This window comes from Choloepus didactylus, chromosome 19 (genome assembly GCF_015220235.1).
Source record: "Choloepus didactylus isolate mChoDid1 chromosome 19, mChoDid1.pri, whole genome shotgun sequence".
NCBI lineage: Eukaryota > Metazoa > Chordata > Mammalia > Pilosa > Megalonychidae > Choloepus > Choloepus didactylus.
In genome coordinates this window covers 20849846-20871140 of record NC_051325.1, presented here as the reverse complement: position 1 = coordinate 20871140, position 21295 = coordinate 20849846, and the positions used below count along the sequence as shown (strand labels likewise).

The 21295-nt window shown below is 37.2% G+C and overlaps 1 protein-coding gene across 4 annotated transcripts in view; it reads right to left on the bottom strand.

Moving 5' to 3' along the window:
* The window catches only part of TASP1 (taspase 1), a 656132-nt gene that overhangs the window by 348372 nt on the left and 286465 nt on the right, over nucleotides 1-21295 (bottom strand). The gene's annotated exons all lie outside the window — the stretch shown is intronic.

Sequence of the window (21295 nt, the reverse complement as noted above, 5' to 3'; positions counted from 1 at the left end):
ACTGAAGAAGCTAGAAAATGAACAGCAAACCAATCCTAAACCAAGTAGAAGAAAAGAAATAACAAGGATTAAAGCAGAAATAAATGACATAGAGAACAAAAAAACAACAGAGAGGATAAATATCACCAAAAGTTGGTTCTTTGAGAAGATCAACAAGATTGACAAGCCCCTAGCTAGACTGACAAAATCAAAAAGAGAGAAGACCCATATAAACAAAATAATGAATGAAAAAGGTGACATAACTGCAGATCCTGAAGAAATTAAAAAAATTATAAGAGGATATTATGAACAACTGTATGGCAACAAACTGGATAATGTAGAAGAAATGGACAATTTCCTGGAAACATATGAACAACCTAGACTGACCAGAGAAGAAACAGAAGACCTTAACCAACCCATCACAAGCAAAGAGATCCAATCAGTCATCAAAAATCTTCCCACAAATAAATGCCCAGGGCCAGATGGCTTCACAGGGGAATTCTACCAAACTTTCCAGAAAGAACTGACACCAATCTTACTCAAACTCTTTCAAAACATTGAAGAAAATGGAACACTACCTAACTCATTTTATGAAGCTAACTTCAATCTAGTACCAAAACCAGGCAAAGATGCTACAAAAAAGGAAAACTACCGGCCAATCTCCCTAATGAATATAGATACAAAAATCCTCAATAAAATACTTGCAAATCGAATCCAAAGACACATTAAAAAAATCATACACCATGACCAAGTGGGGTTCATTCCAGGCATGCAAGGATGGTTCAACATAAGAAAATCAATCAATGTATTACAACACATTAACAAGTCAAAAGGGAAAAATCAATTGATCATCTCAATAGATGCTGAAAAAGCCATTTGACAAAATCCAACATCCCTTTTTGATAAAAACACTTCAAAAGGTAGGAATTGAAGGAAACTTCCTCAACATGATAAAGAGCATATATGAAAAACCCACAGCCAGCATAGTACTCAATGGTGAGAGACTGAAAGCCTTCCCTCTAAGATCAGGAACAAGACAAGGATGCCCGCTGTCACCACTGTTATTCAACATTGTGCTGGAAGTGCTAGCCAGGGCAATCCGGCAAGACAAAGAAATAAAAGGCATCCAAATTGGAAAAGAAGAAGTAAAACTGTCATTGTTTGCAGATGATATGATCTTATATCTAGAAAACCCTGAGAAATCGACGATACAGCTACTAGAGCTAATAAACAAATTTAGCAAAGTAGCGAGATACAAGGTTAATGCACATAAGTCAGTAATGTTTCTATATGCTAGAAATGAACAAACTGAAGAGACACTCAAGAAAAAGATACCATTTTCAATAGCAACTAAAAAAATCAAGTACCTAGGAATAAACTTAACCAAAGATGGAAAAGACCTATACAAAGAAAACTACATAACTCTACTAAAAGAAATAGAAGGGGACCTTAAAAGATGGAAAAATATTCCATGTTCATGGATAGGAAGACTAAATGTCATTAAGATGTCAATTCTACCCAAATTCATCTACAGATTCAATGCAATCCCAATCAAAATTCCAACAACCTACTTTGCAGACTTGGAAAAGCTAGTTATCAAATTTATTTGGAAAGGAAGATACCTCGAATTGCTAAAGACACTCTAAAAAAGAAAAACGAAGTGGGATGACTTACACTCCCTGACTTTGAAGCTTATTATAAAGCCACAGTTGCCAAAACAGCATGGTACTGGCACAAAGATAGACATATAGATCAATGGAATCGAATTGAGAATTCAGAGATAGACCCTCAGATCTAAGGCCGACTGATCTTTGATAAGGCCCCCAAAGTCACTGAACTGAGTCATAATGGTCTTTTCAACAAATGGGGCTGGGAGAGTTGGATATCCATATCCAAAAGAATGAAAGAGGACCCCTACCTCACCCCCTACACAAAAATTAACTCAAAATGGACCAAAGATCTCAATATAAAAGAAAGTACCATAAAACTCCTAGAAGATAATGTAGGAAAACATCTTCAAGACCTTGTATTAGGCGGCCACTTCCTAGACTTTACACCCAAAGCACAAGCAACAAAAGAGAAAATAGATAAATGGGAACTCCTCAAGCTTAGAACTTTCTGCACCTCAAAGGAATTTCTCAAAAAGGTAAAGAGGCAGCCAACTCAATGGGAAAAAATTTTTGGAAACCATGTATCTGACAAAAGACTGATATTGTGCATATATAAAGAAATCCTACAACTCAATGACAATAGTACAGACAGCCCAATTATAAAATGGGCAAAAGATATGAAAAGACAGTTCTCTGAAGAGGAAATACAAATGGCCAAGAAACACATGAAAAAATGTTCAGCTTCACTAGCTATTAGAGAGATGCAAATTAAGACCACAATGAGATACCATCTAACACCGATTAGAATGGCTGCCATTAAACAAACAGGAAACTACAAATGCTGGAGGGCATGTGGAGAAATTGGAACTCTTATTCATTGTTGGTGGGACTGTATAATGGTTCAGCCACTCTGGAAGTCAGTCTGGCAGTTCCTTAGAAAACTAGATATAGAGTTACCATTCGATCCAGCGATTGCACTTCTCGGTATATACCCGGAAGATCGGAAAGCAGAGACACGAACAGATATCTGCACGCCAGGGTTCACAGCAGCATTATTCACAATTGCCAAGAGATGGAAACAACCCAAATGTCCTTCAGCAGATGAGTGGATAAATAAAATGTGGTATATACACACGATGGAATACTACGCGGCAGTAAGAAGGAATGATCTCGTGAAACATATGACAACATGGATGAACCTTGAAGACATAATGCTGAGGGAAATAAGCCAGGCACAAAAAGAGAAATATTATATGCTACCACTAATGTGAACTTTGAAAAATGTGAAACAAATGGTTTATAATGTAGAATGTAGGGGAACTAGCAATAGAGAGCAATTAAGGAAGGGGGAACAATAATCCAAGAAGAACAGATAAGCTATTTAACGTTCTGGGGATGCCCAGGAATGACTATGGTCTGTTAATTTCTGATGGATATAGTAGGAACAAGTTCACAGAAATGTTGCTATATTATGTAACTTTCTTGGGGTAAAGTAGGAACATGTTGGAAGTTAAGCAGTTATCTTAGGTTAGTTGTCTTTTTCTTACTCCCTTGTTATGGTCTCTTTGAAATGTTCTTTTACTGTATGTTTGTCTTCTTTTTAACTTTTTTTTCATACAGTTGATTTAAAAAAGAAGGGAAAGTTAAAAAAAAAAAAAAAAGAAAAACAAGGAAAAAAAAAGATGTAGTGCCCCCTTGAGGAGCCTGCGGAGAATGCAGGGGTATTGGCCTACCCCACTTCCATGGTTGCTAACATGACCACAGACATAGGGGACTGGTGGTTGGATGGGTTGAGTCCTCTACCATAGGTTTTACCCTTGGGAAGACGGTTGCTGCAAAGGAGAGGCTAGGTCTCCCTATGGTTGTGCCTAAGAGCCTCCTCCCGAATGCCTCTTTGTTGCTCAGATGTGGCCCTCTCTCTCTGGCTAAGCCAGAAAGGTGAAATCACTGCCCTCCTCACTACGTGGGATCAGACACCCAGGGGAGTGAATCTCCCTGGCAACGTGGAATATGACTCCCGGGGAGGAATGTAGACCTGGCATCGTGGGACGGAGAACATCTTCTTGACCAAAAGGGGGATGTGAAAGGAAATGAAATAAGCTTCAGTGGCAGAGAGATTCCAAAAGGAGCCGAGAGGTCACTCTGGTGGGCACTCTTACGCACACTTTAGACAACCGTTTTTAGGTTCTAAAGAATTGGGGTAGCTGGTGGTGGATACCTGAAACTATCAAACTACAACCCAGAACTCATGAATTTCGAAGACAGTTGTATAAAAATGTAGCTTATGAGGGGTGACAATGGGATTGGGAAAGCCATAAGGACCACACTCCCCTTTGTCTAGTTTATGGATCGATGAGTAGAAAAATAGGGGAATGAAACAAACAGACAAAGGTACCCTGTGTTCTTTTTACTTTAATTGCTCTTTTTCACTTTAATTATTATTCTTGTTATTTTTGTGTTTGTGCTAATGAAGGTGTCAGGGATTGATTTAGGTGATGAATGTACAACTATGTAATGGTACTGTGAACAATCGAATGTACGATTTGTTTTGTATGACTGCATGGTATGTGAATATATCTCAATAAAGAAAAAAAATGCCAGTACTACTGTATTGGATATTTTGTAATGTAACTCCACTTCTTACAGGCAAATGCATAAAAAGTAATGAAAAATCTATGATTTTGGACAAAGATACAATCTGCAAGAAGCCCCAAAAAAGGTGGGGGGATGGAGGGGTATAGGGACAGTATATGTATAAGCTATTAAAATCAAGTTGGTGCAAAATAAAATATGATTGTGAGAGATTTAGGATGTGAAATTTATCCCCATGGTAACCAGAAAGAAAGTATATGAAAAATATATCCAGAAAGGAATGAGAAGGGACTCAAAATGGTACAATACAAAAAAACAAGTATTTGTTGAAATTAGGTATTAACACAAGAATTGAGGGATAAAGAAGTATAAACATTATAAAGCCTAAATAACAAAATGGGAGAAGAAAGTCCTGCTTTATCAGCAGTGACTTCAAATGTAAATTGATTAAAATTTCCACTCAAAACACAGAGATTGGCAGAATGGAAAAAAAGCATGGCCCAACGTTTCTGTTTACAAGAGAGTCACCTTAAATTCAAAGACATAAGAAAGTGAAAGGAATGACAAAATTATATCATGCAAATAGTAACCAAAAGAGAGCTGGGGTAGCTATATTAATATCAGATAAAATAGACTTTAAGTCAAAAACTGTTACGAGGGACAAAGACGGTCATTATATACTGATAAAGAGGTCAATTAAGCAAAAAAGTAACATTATAAATATACATGCTCATAACAACAGAGCTTCAAAATATATGAAGGAAATACTGACATATTTAAAGGAATAAATAGATGGCTCTACATTAGGAGACTTTAATATACCACTTTCAAGAGTGGATAGAACATCTAGACAGAAGATCAATAAGGAAATAGATGTCTTACATTCAGGACTCTAAACCAAATAGACCTAACAGACATCAAAAGAACACTTTGCCAAACAGCAACAGAATATACATTCTTCTTGAGTGCACATGGATCATTCTCCAGGATAGACCATATTGCAAGACATAAAACAAGTCTCAAAAATTCAAATATTGAAATCATACAATGTATCTTCTCTAACATAATGGAATGAAGCAGAAATCAATAACGGGGAGAGATGGAAAGTTCACAAATGCATAGAAATTAAACAGTGTAATCTTAAACAATAAGTATACAGGGAAATCACAAGGGAAATTAGGAAATATCTTGAAAAAATTAAAATGAAAGCACAACATACCAAACTTACAGGATGCAGCAAAGGCCGCGCTGAAAGGGAAATTTATAGCTTTAAATGCTAACATTAAAATAGAAGAAAGATGTCAAATCAGAGGCCTAACTCAAAACTGGAGGAATTAGAAAAAGAAAAGCAACTAAAGCCAGAGCAAGCAAAAGGAAGGAAATAGCAGAGATAAGAATGGCAATAAATGAAACAGAGAATTAATAGAGAGAATCATCAAAACCAAAAGTTGGTTCTTTGAAAATATAAATAAAATTGACAAACCTTTACCTAGACTGATGAAGAAAAAAAGAGGAGACAAATAACTAAAATCAGAAGTGAAAAGGGGGACATTACCACCAACCCCACAGAAATAAAGAGGTCAGTAAGAGATTACTCTGAACAATTGCACAACAACAAATTAGATAACCTAGAGGAAATGGACAAAGTCCCAGAAACAAACAAACTACCTACACTGACTCAAAAAGAAATAGATCTCAGGAAACTAATAACTAGTAAAAAGATTGAATCAGTGATCAAAAATCTCCCAATAAAGAAAAGCCCAGGAATAAATGGTTTCACAGGGGAATTTTACTAAACATTCCAAAAAGAATTAACACCAATCTTGGGCAAACTCTTCCAAAAAATTGAAGAGGAGGCAACACTCCCTAATTCATTCTATGAGGACAAGGTCACAGTCATACCAAAGCCAGATAAAGGTATCTAAAGAAAACAAAATTGCAAACATCTCTTATGAAAATAGATGCAAAATTCCTCAACAAAATACTAGCAACTGAATCCAACAGCACATTAAAAGAATTAAAACATGATCAAGTGGGATTTATGTGAGATATACAAGAGTGGTTCAACATAAGAAAATCAATTAACGTAATACAACACATCAACAGAACAAAGGAAAAAACCCACATGTTCATCTCAGTTGATGCAGAAAAGATATTTGACAGAATCCAGCACCTTTCTTTGATAAAAGCATTTAGAAAACTAGGAAGAGAAGGAAATTTCCTCTACATGTTAAAAAGCACATAGGAAAATCCCCCAGCTAACATCATACTTAAATGGTGAAAGACTGAAAGCTTTCCCTTTAAGATCAGGAATAGGACAAGGATGCTTACTGTCACCACAAATATTCAACATTGTACTGAAAGTTCTAGCCAGAACAATTAGGCAAGGAAAAGAAATAAAGGCATCCAAATTGGTATGTAAGAAGCAAAACTTTCCCTATTTGTAGATGGCATGATCTTATATACAGAAAATAGTGATCAATCCACAGCAAAGCAACTAGAGCTAATAAATGAATTTGGCAAAGTAGCTGGGTATAAGATTGACATGCAAAATCAGGTACTGTTTCTATATACTAGTAATGAACAGTCAGAAGAAGAAATCAAGAAAAAAAACTCCATTTACAATAGAAACTAAAAGAATCAAATATCTAGCAAGAATAAATCTAACCAAGGATGTAAAGGACTTGTATACAGAACACTACAAAACATTGCTAAGAGAAATCAGAGAAGATCTAAAAAAATGGAAGGACATTCCATTTTCATGGATTGGAAGACTAAATAGTGTCAACATGTCAATTCTACAAAAAGTGATTTACAGATTAATGCAATCCCAATCAAAATTCCAACAGCTTTCTTTACAATCAACAAATGTGTATGGAAGGGTAAGGGGCCCCAAATAGCCAAAGCCATCTTGAAACAGAAAAACAAAGTTGGAGGACTCACACTTCTCTACCTTAAAACTTATTACAAAGCCACAGTAAACAAAACAGCATGGCACTGGTACGAGGACAGACATATAGACCAATGGAATTTTAGAGTTCAGAAATCAACCCCCACATTTATAGCCAATTGTTTTTTTGACAAGGGCACCAATTCCATTCAACTGGGAAAGAACAGTCTCTTCAACAAATGGTACTGGGAAAAGTGGACCTCCACATGCAAAACAACAAAGGTGGACCATTTACCTCTCACCACATACAAAAACAACCCAAAATGGATCAAAGATCTAAATGTAAGAACAAGAACTATAAAACTCCTAGAAGAAAAAAATGTAGGGATGCATCTTCAGAACTCTGTGTTAGGCAATTGTTTCCTATACTTTACACCCAAAGTACAAGGAACAAAAGAAAAAAAAAAAAAAAAAACAGACAAACGGGACCTCAACAAAATTAAAATATTTTGTGCAACAAAGGAATTCATTATGGAAGCAAAACAACAACCAACACAATGGGTGAAAATATTTGGAATCCATATATCTGATAAAAGAAATAAAAGAATAAAAAGGAATCCTACAACTGAACAACAAAAAGAAAAACAATCCAATTAAAAATGGGCAAAATACTTGAATAGACATCTCTCCAGAGAAGACACACAAATGACCAAAAAGCACATGAAAAGATGTTCAACATCATTAGCCATTAGGGAAACAAAAATCAAAATCACAATTAGATACCATTTCATACCCACTAGAATGGCTACTATTTAAAAAGAAAGTAAAACTACAAGTGTTTGGAGAGGATGTAGAGAAATCAGAACACTCATTCACTGTTTTGGGGAATGTAAAATGGTGCAGCTGCTATGGAAGACAGTTTGGCAGTTCCTCAGAAAATTAAGTGTAGAATTACCTTATGACCCAGCAATCCACTTCCACATATATACCCCAAATAATTGAAAGCAAGGACTCCAACAGATATTTGCACACCAAGGTTCATAACAGCATTATTCACAATTGCCAAAACATGGAAGCAGCCCAAGTATTCATCAATCAATGGATACCCAAAATGTGGTGTATACACACAATGGAATATTACTCAGCTATAAAAAGGAATGAAGCTCTGATATATGTAACAACAAGGATGAGCCTTGAAGACATCATGTTGAGTGAAATAAGTCAGAAACAAAAGGACAAAAATTGAATGATCTCACTGATATGAAACAATTAGAACAAGCAAACTCATAATGTCAGAATCTAGAATATAGGTTACCAGGGCTCAGTGTAGGGGTAGGGAAAGGAAGTTAACGATTAAATGGTACAGAATTTCTATTTGGTTTGATGGAAAAGTTTTGGTAATAGATGGTGGTGAGGGTAGCACAACTAGTGGACATAATTAACAGCACCAAATTATATATTTGAATGTGGCTAAAAGGGGAAATTTTAGGAGATATATATATATATATATATATATATATATATATATACATATTCCTAGAATAAAAATTAAAAAACAAATCTATGGGACCATACAGTAGCAACAACGAGCCCTCAGGTAAACCATGGACTATGGTTTACAATTATAAATATATGCTTCCATCAGCTGTAACAAACATACAACTCTAACGCAAGGCATTAATAATAGGGTGGTATATGGGAACTTTGTATTTTATGCATGATTTTTCTGTAAACCCACAACATCTCTAATAAATAATAAAAAAAAAAAGACTATTCAAGTTGGAGACCTTAAAACTCTAAAAATAAAAACTATATATTTCCCAAGACTGATACAATATGTAACTATAGTATGATCTGACATTTTCTGATCATTTATCTTACACAACAATTGCACTTTAGCTCATATATTATTGTCTTTTAGAGAGAGAGATAATATGAGGCAAGGGCAATCTAAATAGTGCAAAAGTGGGGGCTGTGAGCCTTATGTATCTGTTGTGTTGGGCTGCATTAATGAAACTTTGATGAACTCAACACTAGAAGGAATATGGAAAATACAAGGGCAACTTTGTTTGTATGTGCATTTTCTCTGCTGGAAAGTAGGTCATACAGCCTAGAAAGATATAAGTGCCATGTGATCAACTTTACAATGTTATCAGGTACATTTAAAGGGAATGATATTATTTCTCCTTACCATTTTCTCTTGTCCTGTTAATTCTGCCTTTCTTTTCCCCAAATTAATGGGTCATAGATAACATCTATTTTTCATGCACTGATAGCTTCATATGAGCTTTCTTAGTACAATCCAAAATAATGTATATATTTTCTAAAACAAAAACCCAATTAACTGTAGGTCAAGCTTATCTTATCACTACTGTGTGAGGTCCTTACTGTTAGCTGAGCACACCTTATAAATCCTCACAGAGTCAATTTTTACCTGATGATCACTCCTGGCACTTCTTTTACCGGCACAAGCAAGATAGATGTTAAATGTTAAACCTGGATTCCAGGAGAAAGTCTGGGGACATGTATCAGGTTGGTTTTTATTGCCTTGTTTCTATTGTTGGATCTTTTTTTCTTAATGAGTTGACTTAGCAAACACTGCCTCCTCCCCCATTCTCTTCCCAGAAGTTCCCTGCCCATCGCTTTCAAGAGCAGTCTTTCAAGCAGAGACAACTTGTGAGTAAGCATATTCTGAGCTTTCTTTGTGTACAGCATTAAACCTTGGAATGCAGTTTACTGCTTTAAAAATAGAGGTTGGTCTTCAGACCTCATCCTGAAAGCAGACGTACTTGAAGAACTGAAAGATTCACACAAACCTTCTTATATAACCCAGAATAATGTGTCTATTTTATAGAATAAGACTCATTTAACTGTAGGTCAAAAGATCTGGGTTCTCACTTTCCTAAGCCTGTGTACTATTGAACAAATCAGTTAAAATCTTAGGGCTGTGAAATGAGGACACTGGGTTAGATGATCTTCAGAATGCCCTCTTAGAATTTTAATATTCTCTGATGCTGACTTCACAAGTATTTTACTTCTATTCCACCATAGTCTTAAATTAAAAGTAATATATAGGTCAAATCAATTTAAAGATGTAAACCCAGAGCTCAGCCTAACAAATCAGAAATATCAACAGAATGAGGAATTAGTACCATATGTTAGTCATTTTACTGTATGTCACCCTTACCTTGTTTTCCACATTTAAAACATGGATGCCATAAAAGATCCACTGGCAAATGTGAACAAAACACAAAAACAACATTATGGTAAATATCATTGCTAGTACTGAAACAGGGCTACATAAAAGGCAAAAGTTCTATTGTTTTCCTATATAAATATCATGTACTGGGAGCCTTAAAATAAAATTAAAATGGTGTCTAATGAGAACAGCATGTTGTTCCAGTCTCACAGCAACTTTTGTTACTTTTTTTTTTTACCATGCCTACTGACACCACACTTCAGCCAGAGGCAACATCAGACAAGATTTCCCTCCTATTTTCAGCTTATAAGCCCTTTTAAGGCCCCCACATAAATACAGCAAGTCCCACAGTACCTATTAGACTACCACAGACATGGAGAATAATCAATAAGATTCCATTTTGCTAAAGGTGATGAAAGTTCTCTACAATTTAACAAATATTTATTCTGCACTTTTTATGGGGGAACAGAAGAATGAGGTGCACATGGACCTGGCTCTGAAGGCAATTCAGGATGCTGAAACTAATTCCTTGTGAGATAGTAATAAAAATAACAAGGTCCTATATTTTATAATGCTTTACTTTCCATAGTGCTTTTGCATTGATGGAAGGTCCTCAAATACCCTGTAAGGTAGAAAGATGTATACTATATTTTTCAGGTGAAAAAAGCAAGGGTCAGAATGGTTACCTGGTTTGCTTATGGTCACAGAGGAAATGGAAAAACTGACATGAATAAAACTCTTTCGGTTCCAAATTTAGGGCTCTCTTTAACTCCCACAAAACCTTACTATAAAGGAGGATTCTAAATCCAGTTCTGTTAAGACACACCTTTCACTGCAGGAAGTTTAAGATGAAGTTATTTTTTCAGGGCAAAATAGGGCTTGCTCAGAAAAGCTACTGCCACAAATTTCACCAATGAATTTCAGGATGATTTTGGGATTCAGTGAACTGGGTTTTGAGCCTTAAATCTTCTGCTGATGGATTGGAGAGTCACTGTACAGGGAAGTCATTAGCTCTCTGGGATGCAGTATCTTTGGAGGTAAAAACGAAAGATTTTACTCAATTATACACAGGGTCCTTACTGTTTCTGACATTCTATACTTTTATATCTGAAAGGTCCTCTACATGGTGTTTAAATAAAATGAAATTTTAAAAACACACTTGTCTAAATTTTCCTAGAATTTTGGATATAGATTTTTTAATAGGCCTACTAAGTACTAATAAGAATCCCAATTGGTCCTAGGACTGTGTCTCACTTTTCCTTTAGCCCTAGTGTAAGCCTTAAGAATAGCATTCTTAGAGGGTGAGCTTAGGACCACCTACTGAGACCTACCACATCAGAGTACCTGAGGATGGGGCCCAGGAGGCTGGATTTTCAGCCTCTCCTATGGATTTGTACTTCCATCTTTGCCCTGCCCCTGCTAGACCACCCCTTAGATAAATCAGGTAGATAGGCAGACAGGCAGGGAGGGAGGGAGGGAGAAAGGTAAATAGGTTTATCATGCAGGCTGTATGGCAGTGCATACCCAATACCATAATGTTAAAGGTGGGTACTGAGATTGTAGATATCTTTTATATTCTTTACTCTGATTTTTAAAACATTATTCCTGCCTTAATTTTCAAGTTTTCTAAGAGAAGCATACACTACTTTTACACAAAAATAGATAAAAATAAAACAGTAATGCAATTCCATATATTCTATACAATTAGACTGTGTTTTAAAAAAAATTCACAGCTGAAAAAACAGAAGGAAATATACCAAAATGTCAACAGTAGTTTATCTGGGGTAGCTCCCTGCATTCCAGAAGGATTCATTTAGGATTGGGACTTAAATTTTTTCTTCCTGTCATTTTCCAGTATTTTCTTATTTATGTAGCAGGGTGATTCAGGGAGTGTTTAGTGTAGCAACATAATCTATCAAGAAATTAATCTATGTCCTTTTCTTACTGCTCCAGACTCATCTGGAAGGGGTGACTGTGTCTTCCCTCCTCTCCCCAGCATTTCTAAAAAAGAATAAACAAAGTAACTATAATGTCCACACCCAGAGAGGCAGAAAAACATAACAGCTAGAAGTAAGGTTGTCTGGCTTGAGTCTGGGTTGACCACTTTGCAACTGTGTGAGCTTAAATATGTAACTTAATATCTCAGATACTTCTTCTCTGAAGGACCACAGGTGGCATAAGGTAAGGATCTAGCTGAACCCTGCTGTTGAGGCACACCTGCCCCAACCCCTGCACAGATGCTGGGGGCTTCCCTCTGGTGCTGCAAGGAGAGGCTCTGGGTCACCATTTCCTTGGGAAAGACAGCCAGGTGCCTGTACTTAGGAAACTTGGTGGGGAGGTCTCAATATCCTGAAGATCTGTCCTGGGTAAAACCCAAAATGTCAGTTACAATTTTCTGGTTGGTAAAACTGCCATAGAACAATTAGCTTGAACAGAACATCTTGGGTCTGAAAAGACAGGAGAGTCTAATGTTTAAATTATCATGAAGTGTGAAACTACTATTTGTATAATGGATTATTTCCTGAGAATTTCAGTTGATCTGTCAGTGAACTTGAAAGGGGTAAAAATAAGAATCACTAACAAACTCTTTGAAGAAAGCTCTCTTGGTCAAAATCATCACTCCCTTACTTACTGATCTGATCCGTGCAATGCCAAAGAACCATTAAGGCACTGAGACCTTTGAGACCTAGATAGCATTTCCCAGGCTGACTTCTGCTGGATCCCGGGAGATGCTCTTTGTAAAAAACACAGCCTGGTCAAATGTGAGGGAAATGCCACAACCTGACTGCTTCATCACACCCTGGCTCCTCTTAGAACCAGATGAGGCACGTGAGCATGTAAATATCCAGACACCCTGCAATAAAGAAACCTGTGGGAGTCTATTTAAGCCTGACTGTGCCAAATGTAAAGGAATGCCTTCCCTTCATTCCTACGGCACCCAGAACTATTACAGAGGGTGCTGAAACTCCAGTACTGAGACCTCAGTTTCCTTTGCTGGTTCTTCTTCAACTCCCCAACCCCTAAAAGTTGGGATACCCCAGGACTCAACAGTTGGACCACTTTTCCTCCACTCATTTTGTAGAACATTGTCTGTGTGTTGGACAGACAAGTGAAGCAGCTGATTGTATTGGAAACAAGAGGTAAGAATAATAACTCTCTAGTTATAATATCTCTACACTCAGTTCCTTTTTCAGTTATGACTCCATTTTTCTTCCATTTGAAGTAAAATTCCTTAAAAGAGATGTCTACACTTGTTATCTCAATCTCCTTCCTTCTATTCTCTCTCAAAAATCTTTACAATTAGGTTTTTGCCTTGACCACTCCATTAAAACCGCTCTTCTCAAGGTAAGAATGACTTCCACACTGCTCAAGCCAATGGTCCACCCTCAGACTTAATTTCACAGGACGTAGCAACAGCATCTGATAAAGTTGATCCTCTCCTGTCCTTGAAACACATCCTTTCCTTGGTTTCTAGGACATGGCATACAGGTGGTTCTCCTCCAATCTGTATGGCCACATTTTCTCAGTCTTCTGTGCTGGTTCCTCCTCATCTTCCTGACTTTTATAAATGTGAGAGTGCTCAGACTTCTTTCTTCCTGTCCTCATTTGCACTCTTGGGGGTTTCATCCAGGCTTACAGTTTAGTAAACATTTATATGCTGAGATTGCCAAATATACATCTCCAGTTCAATCCTCTCTTTAAACCCTGTCACATATACATCTACCTACTGGACATCTCCATCTGATGTCAAAATTAACATGCTCAAATCTGAGCTTTTGTTATTTCCTCTCAAACCCACCCTCCTTACCTTTTTCCCCACTTCAGTAAATGGCAGCTCCATTCTTCCAGGTGTTCAGATCAAAATCTTGGTAGTCATCGTTACCTTCTGTATTTCCCTCATATTGCTAACCAATCCATTAGCAAATCCCATCGGCTGTATCTTTAAACTTAGGCTGAATACAGCCACTTCTCACCACCTCCATAGCTAACACTTGCATCCAAGTCATTATTACCACTTACTTGTACCCTGTCTTTGCAACAACCTTCTACCCTGTCTCCCTTTCAGCAGCTGGAGTCACCTTTTAAAATGTAAATCAGATCATGTCACTCTGCTGTTCACTACCCTCCATGGTTTTCATCTCAGAGTAAAAACCAAAATCCTGACAATAAATGGTAAGAACCCACTTGATCTGATCCCCAATTGATCACTCTGATCCATTAAGACTGGTCAGGCACACCTACTTGAGGAGCTTTGCACTTGCTCTTCCCTATGCTTGGAATATTCTTGGATTGCTCCCATAAATCTTCTAAGACTTTAGTCAGATGTGCCCTTCTCAGTGAGGCCTACCTAACATTGCAAACCTCCACCCCCACCCACCCACCCACACACGGTACTTCCTCATCCTCTTCCTGGTTTCACATTTCCTTTTAGCACTTACCACAAAGATAGCATATGCCCTACTTATCTTGTGTATTCTTTCTCCCCACCCCCCTCCATTAGCATGTCATCCCATGAATATAGGAATTCTTGTTGTTTTTGTTCACAACTATGTCCTCAGTGCCTAGAAAAATACCTGAATATAGTACATACTCAATAAATATTTGTAGAATAAATAATTCATTAAAAATAAAAGTGAGCTGCTGCATTTTATCAAAATTATACTCCGAAGTAATGGAGACTTTTTTAAAAAAACATAGCTGCAATCCCCAAAACTAAAGAATTAAGGCTTCCTTCCCAGTCATGCATTGCTAACTACTGTAATAAATCCTTAATAAGCACTAATGTTGTCAACTGAGGTTAATCAGAAATGTCCTTTTGTCATCTTAGATGGTAAAAATCTGATAAATTGCATTTACTTCTTTTTCTTTCCTACACATAGCCTACTAAACAAAAATATATATTTCTAGATTCAGGACTTTGTCATACCTAAGAAGGTCACCATCTTAAAGACAAGGCCTTCCTATCTAGCCATGTGATATTGAAAGTTTGGAGGAATTTGGGATGGAGCTTGACCCAAAGTTCTACCACAGACCTCGAAATGGAGGTTGAATGCGTACTACGCTGTGATGGTTAGATTCATGGGTCAACTTGGCCAGGTGATGGTACCCAGCTGTCTAATCAAGCAAGCACTGGCCTAATCGTTGCTGCGAGGACATTTGTGGCTCGTTAATAAACCAACAGGCTGGTTTATTAAATCATCAGTCAATTGGCTGCAGCTGTGACTGATGATGTCAACAAAGGGCATGTCTTCCACAATGAGAGAAGGCAGTTGGCTGGATTTAATCCAATCAATCAGCTGAAGACTTTTAAGCGAGACAGATAGAGGACCTTCATTTCTTCTTTGGTTGCCCAGTGAAGCGTTTCCTGAGGAGTTCATCAAAGTTGCCAGTTCGTTTCCTGAGGAGTTCATTGAACACGTTCATCAAAGTTGCCAGTTCATTTTCTGAGGATTCATCGAACATCTTCATTGGAGTTGCCAGTCTGCTGCCTGCCCTACAGAATTTGGACTCGTGCATCCCCACAGTTGCATGAGACACTTTTATAAATCTTATTATATTCATAGATATCTCTCATTGATTGTTTCTCTAGAGAACCCTAATACGTATGCCTAGTGTGGGCATTAGCATCTCCACATATGCCATCTGTCTGCTGGGATGCAGCCCCTGTCATTTTCCTATTTGATGTAATAAACCAGAGTTCATACAACAAACACAAATTCAATGGGGGATTCTAAATATTTTATAATCCCAAATACCAATACCTTATTTTGAGTTAGGACGTTAACATTAAATAGGAATGACATGACCAAGATTATAGCCTATTTTGCTTTGAGATTAAACAAAAAACAGATTCCTTTCATCATTTGTCTATTGCTTTCTAGCCAAAAGGTAAAATAAAACAAACCAACAACATTATGTAATCATTACACACTCACTGTGGGTAATAAGGTCAATCATTCTCAAGTACACTTGTCTCACTTATGTGTCAAGGTTAAGTGCCCAGCTGCAAACAGCAGGCACGTCTGCCTGGGAAGGCACATATTTACCAAAAATGTTGGGTACTAGAAGGTAAGAAGCTAATACTATATTAAATTCACACCAATGACTGATGACTACGTAACTATGTAGAGGTAGAGAAATTAATGTTTTCATTACTTTTCATGTTATTGTAACAAAAAAATTTCAGATCAGATCAACCTACAGGGAGTATCTACAAGTCCAAGTAATAAAAATATTAATCTTTGCAAAGATTCAATCCTACACCATGATTAAAATGAGATTTATATGGATAAATACGGTTAATACCTCTGAGAAGATTTATGCTCTTGCCAACATGGTAAATTCCCTCATTCTGGTTATTCTTTTTATTGTTTTGGAACAATGTTGAATAAAACATTTGGAAGAAATTGATGGTGTAAGACTAATTAGGAAAAAGTAAAATTACCAATTACCCTTAGAAATAACCCAAGCCTGAGGAAATCTCTGTATTAAAATTTGTTTTTCACATATTCAATCTTCTGCCATCTTCTCCTGTCTAAAGAAAGACTTCCTAAGTAGACCTCCTGGCAACCCTAAGGGCATGAAAAAGAAACGCAATTTTCTACATTTTAAATCCCAGGCAAATGTAAAAGGTACAAGTTAAGTTAGCCACTGATTAGCCACTTTTCCTTGTGGTCATTAAGTGCATTTGCCAAATTTAGCTGTCAAGGCTGTTTTCTGAGGACGTAGGTTGTTGGTGGAACCTAACCTACCATCCTGAGGCAGTTGGTTTCTAACCAGGGATCAGACTCCTTCAGTTGTTGGGTAATATGGGGACTAGATTACTAAAGGCAGTTAAAATTTGGTTGTATCTAAGTGGTTTTTAATTAATCAAAACAATGGTCCAATAAATTCACATGCCAAAGAAATGCCATTGGTCACTATGATGGAAGTCACTTGCAAGGAATTCATGGTCAGTACACCCCTAGACTCCACTATCTAGTACTCAGTGGGATCCAAGAAATGTTCCTGGGTGTTCAAGAGTCACATAAGAAAAATTTAATAGTAGCTAATAGCTATATTTTCCCCAACCTGCTTTTTTTAAAAAAAAAATTCAATTTTATTGAGACTGTTCACATACCATACAGTCACCCAAGTTGCACAATCAGTTGCCCATGGTACCATCACACAGCTCTGCATCCATCACCACAATTATTTTTTTCCATTTTTAGAACATTTCATTACTCCAGAAAAGAAATAAAAACAAAAAAGAAAACTCAAATCCTCCCATACCCCTAACCTCCCCCCGCCCCCTGCATTATTGACTCATAGTATTGGTATAGTACATTTGCTACTGTTGATGAAAGTTAAAATACTACCAACTATAATACATAGTTTGCAATAGGTATATTTTTCCCTATATACCCCTATATATTAACTTCTACCTATAGTGTTATATATTTGTTCTAGTTCATGAAAGAGATTTCTAATATTTGTACAGTTAATCATGGACAGTGTCCACCACAAGATTCACTGTTTTATACAATACCATATTTTAACCTCCAACTTTCCTTCTGGTGACATATGTGACTCGAAGCTTCCCCTTTCCATCACATTCACACACCATTCAGCACAGTTATTTTCACAATAATGTACTACCGTCACCTCTGTCCATTTCAAAACACTGAAGTTCAACCTAGTTAAACATTCTGCTCATAATAAGCAACTGCTCCCCATTCTTTAGTCTCATTCTATGCCCTGGTAACTTATATTTCATGTCTATGGGTTTACATATTATAATTATTTCATATCAGTGAGACCATACAGTATTTGTCCTTTTGTTTCTGACTACTTCATTCAATATAGTGCCCTCAGGGTTTCTTCATCAATCGGTTTTTTTAAGACTGTTTTGTTCACCCTAAGTGAACAATCAATGGATCCCTGTATAATCACATATTTATGGATTCACCACCATCACCACTATCTATATAAGGGCATCTCCATTTCTTCCACAAAGAAGGAGGAAGAGTCAAAGAAGGTAGAGAGACAAAAGAAAAGGAAAGAAAAAAAAAGACAGCTAAAAAACAACAAAAGATAGAATTAAACTAAAGTACAATAAAAGAGACAACATCACCAATGCCAAGAGTACTATACCCCTCCCTTATATCCCCTTCTTATGGCATTTAGCTTTGGTATATTGTCTTTGCTACATTAAAGGACGCATAATACAATGTTTCTATTAACTATAGTCTCTAGTTTGCATTGATTATATTTTTTCCCAGTACCACCCCATTTTTAACACCTTGCAAGGTTGACATTCATTTGTTCTCCCTCATGTAAAAACACAGTTGTACATTTTATCACAATTGTTGAGCACTCTAGGTTTCACTGAGTTATACAGTCCCAGGCTTTATCTTTCCTCTTTCCTTCTGCTGTCCACATGCTCCTTAACCTTCCCCCCTTCAACCATACTCACAGTCATCTTTGTTCAGCATACTTACATTGTTGTGCTACCGTCATCAAAAATTGTGTTCCAAACCTCTCTCTCCTGTCTTTTCCTAGCTGTCTTTGGGTTCCCTTTAGCATTTCCTGTAGAGCACTCATCTTGTTCACAAACTCTCTCAATGTCTGTTCCTTAGAGAATATTTTAAACTCTCCCTCATACTTGAAAGACAATTTTGCTAGATATAGGATTGCTGCTTGGTGGTTTTTCTCTTTCAGTATCTTAAATATATCACACCACTTCCTTCTTGCCTCCATGGTTTCTACTGAGAAATCCACACATGGTCTTATCAAGCTTCCTTTGTATATGATGGATCGCTTTTCTCTTGCTGCTTTCAGGATTCTCACTTTGTCTTCCATGTTTGATAATGTGATTATTAAGTGTCTTGGCGTAGGTCTATTTGGATCTATTCCATTTAGGGTATGCTGAGCTTCTTGGATCTGTAATTTTATGTCTTTCATAAGAGTTGGAAATTTTCAATGATTATTTACTTTATTATTGCTTCTGCCCCTTTTCCCTACTCTTCTTCTGGGACACCTATGACACGTCATTCACGTGCTTCATGTTGTCATTCGATTCCCTGAGATGTTGCTCATATTTTTCAATTCTTTTCCCTTTCTGTTCTTTTGTGTGTAGGATTTCAGGTGTTTTGTTCTCCAGTTTCTTTTGCCTCTTGAAATCTGCTATTGTATGTCTCCACTGTGTTTTTCATCTTGTTTGTTGTGCCTTTCAATTCCATAGATGCTGCCAGTTGTTTTTTTCAAACTTTCAATTTCTACCCTATGTTTGCCCAGTGTTTTCTTTATATCCTTCATCTTTTTTGCCATATCTTTGCTGAACTCGTTCACCTGGCTTTTGAATTGATTTAGCATATTTCTTTGAAAATATTTGTTCCATTAAAACGAAACAGTATCTTAACTGTATCTTAATTGAGGTGTAATTTTATTCCTTTGACTGGGCCATATCTTTCTTTTTCCTAGTGTAATTTCTGTTGCCTAGGCATCCAGTTTCCTTGGTTACCCCAATCAGATTTTCCAAGACCAGAATGGGTGCAGGTCTCAGAATGGACCTCAGAATGGTTGAGAGAGAGCCCCACCTCCTCTCCACTGGGAGCGACCTCAGGGTACTTTGCTGCTTATTAGGGGTTTGTCTGTGTTTGTAGCTTGCTTGCAGCAGTCTGTATTTGTTAATTAACAAGATTTCAAATGCACTATATAGATAACACGTCTTAGGCTTTAATGTATTGGAATAGCTAGAAGTAAATACGTGAAACTACCAAACTCCAACCCAGCAGTCTGGACTCCTGAAGAAAATTATATCATAATGTAGATTACAAGCAGTGACAGTGTGATTGTGAAGACCTTGTGGATCATACTCCCTTTATCTAGTGTATAGATGAGTAGAAAAATGGGGATAAAAACTAAAGGACAAATGGGGTGGGATGGGGGGAATGATTGGGTGTTCTTTTTTCACTTTTATTTTTTTATTCTTGTTCTGGTTCTTTCTGATGTAAGGAAAATGTTCAGAGATAGATTGTGGTGATGAACGCATAACTATGTTATCATACTGTGGACAGTGGATTGTATACCATGGATGATTGTATGGTGTGTGAATGTATTTTAATAAAACTGAATTTAATAAAAAAAGTATATATATACATATTAAAAAAAACTATTCATACAAACATAGAAAAACCTCTGACAGGAATGAACAACTATATGATGGTAATGTGATCAACTGATTGTATATTTTGGATGATTGTATGGTATATGAATAAATCTTAATAAATAAAAAAACAAAACAAACAAAAAAACCCCAGTTGGAGGTAGGCTGAGCTATACTCAGTGTCAAGTCTCCCCCAGGGTGTTTCTTAGAAGATTGACAGACTTGCCTGTGAAGTCTCTAGCTGCTCTGCTTTTCCTAATCTGCCCAGCAGGTGGCACGAGTCAGCCTGTCACTCCCAACTGGTGTAAGGAGGTGTGGCCCCTTTGATTTTCAGCTTAAGTTGTTTCTGTTTTGACTGTTTTCTCCCAGGCCCTGGGGTCTGAGTTCTGACGGGAGGGCGGGCACTAGATCTGGGACCCACCTCCTTCCTCTTAGGGAAGACACACCCCCTAGGAAGCTATCTTCTGCATTTGAATTACTTCTTTGTCTCTCTGACTCTGTTAACTCCACCCCTGTCTGGGTCAGAGTGCTGAAAATTGAAAATGGCTGAGGCTTTCTCCACTGAGCCACTCAGGTTGAAAGAGAGCAAAGGAAAAGAAAGCCCCCTTTCAGAGCCAGTCCACAGCCCCCCAGGTTTTCCTGTCAGTCAGAGAGAACACTTGGTCTTCTGGGCTCCCTTTCCCAGGGCACAGGCATTTTCTGGCTCTCTAAGGTCAGTCGTCTTTAAAAGCCTCTGTATTTTTCCTTCTTTTGTTTTACTATCTTTTTTTTTTTTGTCAACCCCACCTCCTCTCCACTGGGAGTGACCTCAGGGTACTTTGCTGCTTATTAGGGGTTTGTCTGTGTTTGCAGCTTGTTTTCAGCAGTCCATATTTGTT